This window comes from Notechis scutatus, chromosome 9 (genome assembly GCF_049901735.1).
Source record: "Notechis scutatus isolate UNSWTSFEM ecotype Mainland chromosome 9, rNotScu1.2, whole genome shotgun sequence".
Taxonomy (NCBI): Eukaryota; Metazoa; Chordata; class Lepidosauria; order Squamata; family Elapidae; genus Notechis; species Notechis scutatus.
Genome location: NC_142017.1, coordinates 16,378,941 through 16,388,274, shown reverse-complemented (window position 1 = coordinate 16,388,274; position 9,334 = coordinate 16,378,941).

The following is a 9,334-nucleotide window of genomic DNA, read 5'->3' as shown; positions in this document are numbered from 1 at the left end:
GCCACCTTTGCCTGGTTTGTCCAGCAGCTAAAGCAAAACCAAAAAAAAATAATGAAATTGTGCTTTTGTGGTTTGTAAACTATGATTTGTGCCTGAACATGGTGTGTTCAATATAGTTCATGGCTATGGTTAAACACAATATAGAATATTACAAGAAAGTATTTTAAGTGGCAGAACCTTGATTTAATTTTTTTAATTTTATTTTAAGACTTGGGCTGTAACTAGATTCTTTTTGACAAGCTACCTGCATGATTCCAACATATTGGTCGATCGATCAGATTTATACCTCTCAGCAGCTAACAACAACATAGCCACCAACAATATAATAGAAGTGCAATAAAACAGCCACAATATAAAGTAAAAAAAGATAAAGCAATAACAGTACGATCGAGCAGGAGATTTCAATTACAATTCTATTTTTAAAAACTTATTTGGGATCAATCTGCTGTCTTGATCAACCACAATAAAAAAAAAACTTTGAGATTCTGGAAATAATACAGAGAAGAGCAGCAAGGATGATCAGGGGACCGGAGGCTAAAACATAAGAAGAATGGTTACAGGAATTGGGTATGTTTAGTCTAAAGAAAAGAAGGACTAGGGATGATATGATAGCAGTGTTCCAATATTTGAGGGGCTCCTACGAAGAGAGGGGTCAAACTTTTCTCCAAAGCACCTGAAGGCAGGACAAGAAACAACGGATGGAAACCAACCAAGGAGAGAAGCAACCAAGAACTAAGGAGATTTCCTAAAGAGAACAATCAACCAATGGAACCACTTGCCTCCAAAAATTGCAAGTGTGCCATCGCTGGAGACTTTCAAAAAGAGACCATTTATCTAAAATGGTACGGTGTCTCTTGCTCGAACAGAGGGGTGGGCTAGAAGACCTCCAAGGTCCCTTCCAATTCTGTGTTTTAGTGGGAAGATGCCATTTGAGTCTCCACCTTCCTTTTTGTCCAAATAAAACAAATTCATTTGATTTCGTAGGTCAGTTACAGAGTTCTTTGCTCTGGCAGTTTTGGATTTCTGGCCCTATTTTCCCACCTCTCTCTCTTTTGCTTCTAAAATCTAAACGTTGCTGATCACGAAAACCCCGTCATAAGGGAGCTGTGCTAAGCGATGGGGGCTTGACATGACAAATTACGATGCTTGTAATATTGTGCTCCCCCAGACGGTCGCATTAAATCGAGGCAGTGACATTTAGCGTGCAATTTGCTGTTCTCCTATCGGGGAGCCGTTGGGAGAGGCCCGCAGCTTGTGACTCCGTTTGAAATGGAAAAAAAAATCACAATGAGGTAAGTCCTCCACCTACGGCTGCAACTGAGCCCAAACTGTATGTTGTCAAGTGAGAAATGGATTAAGGGAGTTTTTGCTCCGTTTTACGACTTTTTTTCCTTGCTTGCCTTGTTTAAGGGAATCCCAGCAGGTGTTAAATCAGCAACATGGTTAAGTGAATCGGGCTTCCCTGTTGACTTTGCTTGTCAGAAGGTCGCAAACGGGTGGGATTCAAATTTTTTAACAACCAGTTCTGTGGGGCATGGCAAGGTGGGCATGGCCATGTGACTGGGTGGGTGTGGCTTTTTTGGGGGGGCAGCAACCCCGCGTTTTTTGTCTTCTGGGCCTCAGGAAAGTCTCCTGGGGGGCTTTTTTTGCTCCCAGAAGACTTCTCTAGGACCCAGGAAGGCAAAAAACGGAGCCGGGGGGGGCACGCATCACCCCTCATGCTCCATTTTGGGGCCTCCTGGGCCTCAGGGGAGCCTGCTGGGGCGGCGTTTATGCTCTCAGAAGATGTCATGCCCTTCTTAAAGTCGGACTCTGAGGGAGAGGCGGAACAGCCGACAGGGAGTGGAGATGTGGCTCCGGAGGTTGTGGAGGAGGCTGGGGAAGGACAGAGGCTGGCTGGGCAGTCAGAGGAAGAACCAGGCCCAACCCCTCTGCATCCTAGACCACCCAGGGAGGAACAGAGAAGGAAACAACTTAGCTTACGAGAGAGGAAGCGGCCATGATCCCCCTCATTGGTGGCAGCTGGGGAGAATAGTATATAAGAGAGATGATTACAGTGTTGCCAGAAACAAAGCGTGTTTTATTTTGGGCTGAAGTTGTCTTGGTTGGCACCCTTCCAACAGACTGTGCCTTGTTATCTCCTTGAATTTGGTAAATACTTCTCTTGTTCCGTTGTGGAAATTTCATCATTGTAGTTTGTTTGGTTTTTTTATTTCCCCTCTATCTGCTCATTAAGTTCGGACTGTATTGTTTTCTTTTGAAGACTATTTTTGAGTACGTTTTATCTACAACTGAGAATTATTGAACAGCGGGGCCAAGTTGGAGGCATTAAAGGACATTTATTTACGTTTTGGATTTTGTTACGTTTGTGTTACACTTCGGGTCATCACAGAAGTCTTCCCAGGGGTCCAGGAAGGCAAAAAAAAATGGAGCCGGGTGGGGGGCCAGCCTCCTGGGCAAAGCAGTAAGACACTGAGGGGGATAGAAAAATTGACCATCGCTACTTGCACTTATCGGATATCCGTTCAAAGCATAACCAGCCAGGGCAATTCCGACGAACTGCAGTGCACCTTGTTGGTTGGGAAAGATGTCATTGTGGCACCCTCACACCTTAAGGTCAACAATATCAGCCAGATTTCGGCAGAGATTACCTGGCTCCCCACGAACAGCAACTATAGTCACATCGTCTTCCTCAACGAAGAGGAATTCGACATCGTCCGAGTTGCCACCTACAAGTATCAGTTTTTCAAATTGAAACCCAGCATGGCCTGCAAGGTCAAAGTTTTGGCCAAGCCCTATCAGATGCCCTGGCAGCTGCCTTTAGAGCAACGCTAGAAAAAGGAAGGTTTTGTAGAATTTTTGACCTTGCCAGCAGATGGGCCTTGAGTCTCACAAAGACCCCACAGTCGTCGTCCTCCTCCTCCTCCTCCTCCTACTACTACTACTACTACTACTACTACTACTACTCCTTCGTCTATCCCCTCACCTTCCCGTCCTGCTTGTCTTTCCTCCTTTCTGCCTTTTCCTTCTACTTCCATTTCTACGGCAGAAATTTCTTTTGAGAAAAGCTTGTGGAGCAATACATCTTTTGATTCAATCAGGCTTTCACTTTTGCAAACACTGTCCTACCATTGGACACATGCCTTATTAAAATGGGAGTAAGTATAACTCAAGAGTGAGATTGGGGAAACAGATGTGAACTTTGTTTATTCTTTTCCTGATTAGAATTTGTGAGAATCCACAGATTTCTTCCTGAAACAGAAAGAGCATGAGATTTTTTTTTTTAAAAAAGTGGTGTCAGAAAACAAAACTCCCATCCACCTACAGGGAGTTGAAAGGGTTTTTTTTCCCTTTTTTTGACAACCTTGAAGCTCTTGTTCATCTATATTTTGTGGGGCCGAATTAGCTTGTTCGATTTTGTTACCTGAGGAATATTGACAGTTACACCATCTTCTGTGTTGGGAACAGCTGCTGACACTTATTTAGACTGGTGGGTGGAAATTACACTAGGCTCCTGTGCAAATGCGGAGGTTGCATATCACAAGAGTTGACCAGATTTTGTTCACTAAGCCACATGGGCCAGGTGCATATGATGCACTAAAGCAGCAATGGGGCAACCTGCAGTTCTCACATCACACCCAGTTCCTTATCTTATGTGAGTGCAAAAATTGTTCTAAATTTCAGTGACAACAGGAGCAAACCTGCTGCTCCAAAGTTGACTTCTGCTTTTTCTCTGAATCCCATGTTGATTTGAAAGTACCCCAGTAGTTCCATGACCTAAATCCAAGGTATAATACTTTCCATTGCAGTTGAGGAGCACCATCTAAAGAAAGTACAAGGAGTGGTACAGTGACCTACAGTTATAAGCCAAGGACAACCTGTGCGTAAGTTGTGTGTCAACTCATAAAATATTTCTGTGGTCTTTTAGAGTTGCCAACAGAAAGGGAGGGGGAAGCAGTGGGCAGCTTGCATTCCATAAATGTTTTCAAAGATAGTTTCTAGATGACCGAAGTTTCTGCTGTGGAAATTTCTAACTGGAGAGCATGATTGATGACTCTGGGCTATGGATGTGTCCCATTGGAGAATATGAATTACGATACACCCAAGGGGTGGGGGGAAAACCAGGGTCAAGGGTGACAATGAATGATGTTTCTCAGAATCAGCTACACCCAGGCAATGCGGCATCTTTTAACTCCCAATAAATCCTTTTGGGGTTTAGCTAGAAACTCATGATTTAAATGGGGTTAAGTGTCGTAATCCTGACATTGTGATCTTAGAATCCAGAGTTGAGTCCTTCTCTGAGTCAGCACCTGCTCTATGGGACAGCCTCAGTCTGAAAACGATGGGCAGTTTAGAAAGAGGAAATATAAATAAAGGAAATACATAAAATAAGGATGACTCCAATCCTATTAGCTTTTTATGTAGCATTCAAGGTTGTGTGGACTTTGGGCTGGATGATTAGATGAGTGCTGATGATAATCTTGGTTAATGTTGCTTGGAATGAAGTGGGTTGTCTTTGTGGCCTTCAGCATTAAGGCTGTTGTTAAACCGTTGTAGCTTTTAACACTTGCACACCTCTCGAAATTGCTTTTATGGGAAGGGCAGCCACATAAATTGGTTCAATGAATAAAAATAGATATTTTTTTTTCCAGAGCGGTGACTTGGCCGATCCTTATTCAGAAAGGCAATGCAGAATCTTATACTTTTCAGGAAGCTTCCCACCTTGCAATGCTTTTAAATGTCATATGAGCCACTTCCTAATCTGACAATACTGGCTTCAATGTGGTTAGTATTGGGAAGACCCATTGAGATTCTTATCTCGCCATTAAAGTATCTTAATCTACCTCCTGTTCTGAAGATATAAATTGAAAGGAAACAGGTGTATGGCCCTGTTTCAATTGTTTATTGACAAATTCTTGTTCAGACTGAAGTTGCTCACTCTTCCTTAAACTTCAACCTGGAAGCTTATTGAGTAGATTGAAGGCAGACCTATTTTCTGGGCAGAAGAACACGCCAAAGAGAAAGTTTGCTCCAATAGTTAAAAGGGACCGTGCTCCAATTGTCACTCCATGTAATCGCTAAAAGAGAACAGATGAGGAACACAGGATCTAGAGACATTCTAGCATTCATCCTCTGCCTTCTATTTTTTCCCAAAAATTCTTTTTTTTAGATAAGTTTTATTGTACATTTTTCCTTAATATACATAACCGTTATATGTCTTTATGTACTGGTTACATCATCTCTCTTTTTTTCCATCATGTTATACATCCTAATTAAGTCTATCATACAATATACTCCCTCCATCATGTTATACATCCAGTTTGTCACTATTATTTACTTATTTCTACCATATTGCGCTATTACATTTCTCACTGTATGTACTTCATACTATATTCTTGTACAGTTCAATAATACAATAATGCAGTTTCTTACATTGTTTATTCTATTGCTGTAGATATGTATGTTGTTAATCTTCTTTCCTTATTTAACACTAATCTCTGCTTCTATTATATTATGCACCCAAATTATCTCTATTATCTTCTACCATGATATATTATTACAATCTTCACTTTATTTTCTCCTCCAAAATTCTTAACATCGACCATCTATTGCTGATTGCCAGGAAAAACAATTATTACATGCTCTTCCGAAGAGAACTTGGGATATCCTTGTTGACTTAATAAGGAACCGAGGTCTCCTCTTCCTTACTCCCCTGCCTATTAAATTCATAAAAAGGAGAAAGTCTACTGGGGTTCACTTACACTTCTTGTCGCTTGGGTTTTAGCTTGATCTAATTAGGGAGGGGCAGAGCTCCAGAGAAAACCTGGTTGGTTTATAATTGGAGCATTTCTCCAAGACGATTGTTCTTTGAAACAGTGTACAGAGGCTCAAGCTTCTGAGGACTCAGATAAATAGGCACATAAACACGTCCCGCAAACCATGTTGTCTGCATTCATGCAACACACCCAAGCAAAATACACTGTACATTTATTTGTATTTATTTGCTTAAATATATGGGCTGCCCATTGTGCTTTGGTGAACTTTGCATGGTGTACAAAATTAGAAGGTAAAGGTAACGATAAAGGTTCTTTTACTCGCACATATGTGCCAGTTGTTTCTGGCTCTAGGGGGCGGTGCTCATCTCCGTTACATAGCCGAAGAGCCAGCACTGTCTGAAGACGTCTCTGTGGTCATGTGGCCAGCATGACTAAACACCGAAGGTGCACGGAACGCTGTTACCTTCCCACCAAAGTGGTCCCTATTTTTCTACTTGCATTTTTACATGCTTTCGATCTGCTAGGTTGGCAGAAGCTGGGACAAGTAACGGGAGCTCACTCTGTTATGCGGCGCTAGGGATTCGAACTGCCGAACTACCGAAATTTCTGATTGACAAGCTCAGCGTCTTAGCCACTGAGCCACTGTGCCTTGAAGGCTAATGACATTAAATTTTATCTAGTTAATTGAACCATAAAATTAGAGTTTTGAAAGAGGTATTGAGGCCATCAAGACCATTAAAGTTAGCTAATATATGGCTACCTGTCTTTTACTTGAAGACATCCAGTACTGGGGAAATCCTGAGATCATCGATTCTATTATTGAACTGGTTTTACTGTCAGATATTTTGGTGGTTCTGCCTACCCATTATTTGAGTCCACTATTCTGTATCCTACAGCAGTGATCCCCAACCTTTCGGGACGCCGCGGCCCGGTACCGGCATCAGCTGGGTGCCGCGTCCGGCACTACCGGGCATCTAACTGGGCGCCGCCATCTTTTTGACGAAAAAGTGCTTCTGGTGACCTAACGGTGCTAATTTTTTTTTTTTCACAAAAAGATGGCGGGCGCCTAGTGCTTGGGTGAGCTTTTTCGGTAGAAATGGCTTACCCCAGAAAGCTGCACCGAGCGCTAAGCGCCGCCATCTTTTTTGATGAAAAGTGCTTCTGGTGAGCTTTCTACGAAAAGCTCGCCAGAATTTACACTTTTTAAAAAGATGGCGGCGCCTACAGCAACCAGCGGCCCGGTAAGGCTTGTTCCGTGGACGGCGGGTTGGGGACCGCTGTCCTACAGTATGGAAAACAGGTCTGGACTTTTTTTTCTGAGTGATAACCTTTCAGGTCAATAAAGATTCTCAGCCATCCAGGTTATAGTGGTCCCACGGTGCTTTTTCAAGAGGCAACTGGACTTTTTGGTTTTTCTTTGAAGATGTTTCGCTTCTTATCCAAGAAGTTTCTTCAGGTTTGAAGGATCTTTCCATTCTTTCAAATATGCTATCATACCTACTTTAGTCATCTTTTCTCAAGACTAAACTTCAAACTTGTTCCGTAAGGTTTAATGTCTATGGACATTCTCAGTCATCCAGGTCATGGTTGTCCCCAGGTGCTTTCTTCCCCCACTCAAGGGGCAACTGGACTTTCTTTGTTTTCCTTGAAGATGTTTTGCTTCTCATCCAAGAAGCATTTTTAGTTTAGAACTGAAGAAGCTTCTTAGATGAGAAGTAAAATGTTTTCAAGGAAAAACAAAGAGAGTCCAGTTGCCTCTTGAAAAAGCACTTTGGGGGCATCTGTAAGGCTTGGTTTCCAGTTCAGTGATAGATGTATACAAACCTCTGAGATTTGTTAAAGTTCCTCCAAGCTCCCATGTTGAACTTTGCCACCAGTCCTATATCTCCCTGGTCACTTGCTCAGTAAGATCACTGTCTAGAAACTGTCAACCTTATATTTCTTCTATAGTATTGTACCAGTCTCTGCTAACTTTGAGGACTACATGCAAATACCTGTAAATAAAAGCAAGTTATGGGAAGCTGTTCTGACCTAGGCTTCCCCAAAAAGCACTAAGCAGACTCTTTGTCCTAGCAAAACCCCTTTTATTAAACGAATGTGAATTTCTTGCATTCACCTTCAGCCAAAGGCCTGGCAAACAGTCTTTCAAGGGTGCAATTAGGAGCACAGACCTTATCTAGCTTGGAGAGCTGCCAAGTAAGTATTTCCAAACGCAGTGCTGACAAGGAAGGACTCGGCACAGAGCCTCTGAGATGCACAGACAGATCTTCACACTGCTGCAATGAACGAACGAACGGTTTCCTGCAGAAGCCCCCTCCCACTTTGCTCCTTTTTAAATCCCTATGGGAGGGGCCATTCACTGTTCACCTGTGGCTTTACTCCCACATCGTCCCTTAATTCGTAATTGTTCTTTTCTTTTGGCAGCTCTGCACATGCGCAGGCTGGGAACCGGCTCCAGCTGCTCCCCCGCCTCACTGCTGTCCGGCTCCAAAGGCAGCTGATAACTGCCAGTCTGCCCTGGCCCCATCTCTGCCTCTGATGCAGAGCCCTCGTCCGAGCCTTCCTCAGCCTCCAGGACTGGCCCGTGTTCCTCCCCAACCTCCTCACTGTCCATCTCTGTTGCCAGCTCCACTGGCCGCTGGTGGACCACAACTGTAGCACCACATTAGGAAGTTTTTATGACTTTTCTCTTTTCATTCTGCTATCTCATTTCTTGTTTTCTTTTGTTCAATATCCTTATCTCTATCTTCCACGTACTGGTCTGCCGAGGAAAGAGAGGCAAATCTTCCCAGTAATCTAAGCTTGTAGAGGGCTTTTGAATAGGCTGAAGATTGCATTTATCCGAAAAGCTAGGAGTTGCCAACGCCTGGTTTAAGCCCTCTAAAATCTGATGGGGCCTTGTTAGGAGAGAGTCCAATGTTGGTCTTTTTCTCATATGTTCTACAAAGCAAGTGGATTGAAATATCTGTATTCTGAGCATTGACACTGGGTTCATTTCCTCCTAAAATTTGATCTTTTCATGGAAGAGCCAAAGGAACCAATGGTAGTATTTGTATACGGCATTCCATTTTCCCAGTTTGGGGAAACTAATCAATTATCTTTGGTGCTTGGAAATCAATTGAAACAGCCATCCTCTGAAATTTGAGGATTAATGGGAGGAGACATAAGGTCATCCTGTATTTTTCCCACATTGCAGCAAATGAAGTTATCCTAGATCAGCCTCGCCTGAAGCTGAGAACCTCCAGCTGTGTTGGATTATGGAAACTGGGAATTGTGGATGTTGTGGTCTATCACATTTGAAGCTGTGAATTTGGGAAAGCTGCCCTAGACAACAAACTCAGCTGAACACTGCAATATTTTAGGGACACAAGGACCTCTTAAAAAGTCACCCTGTTGGCCTTGGCCATCTTTTTGGAAAAGCATTGTAGAATGAGCAGGGAGCTTTCCGGTGCCATTTCCACGAAAAAGCCACCAGGGGGCCGAATGGCTTTCCAGTGAAAAACCTGGCACAGGAGGACTCAAAAGAGGCGCCCAGCTGGCGAACCGGGCCAGCGCGC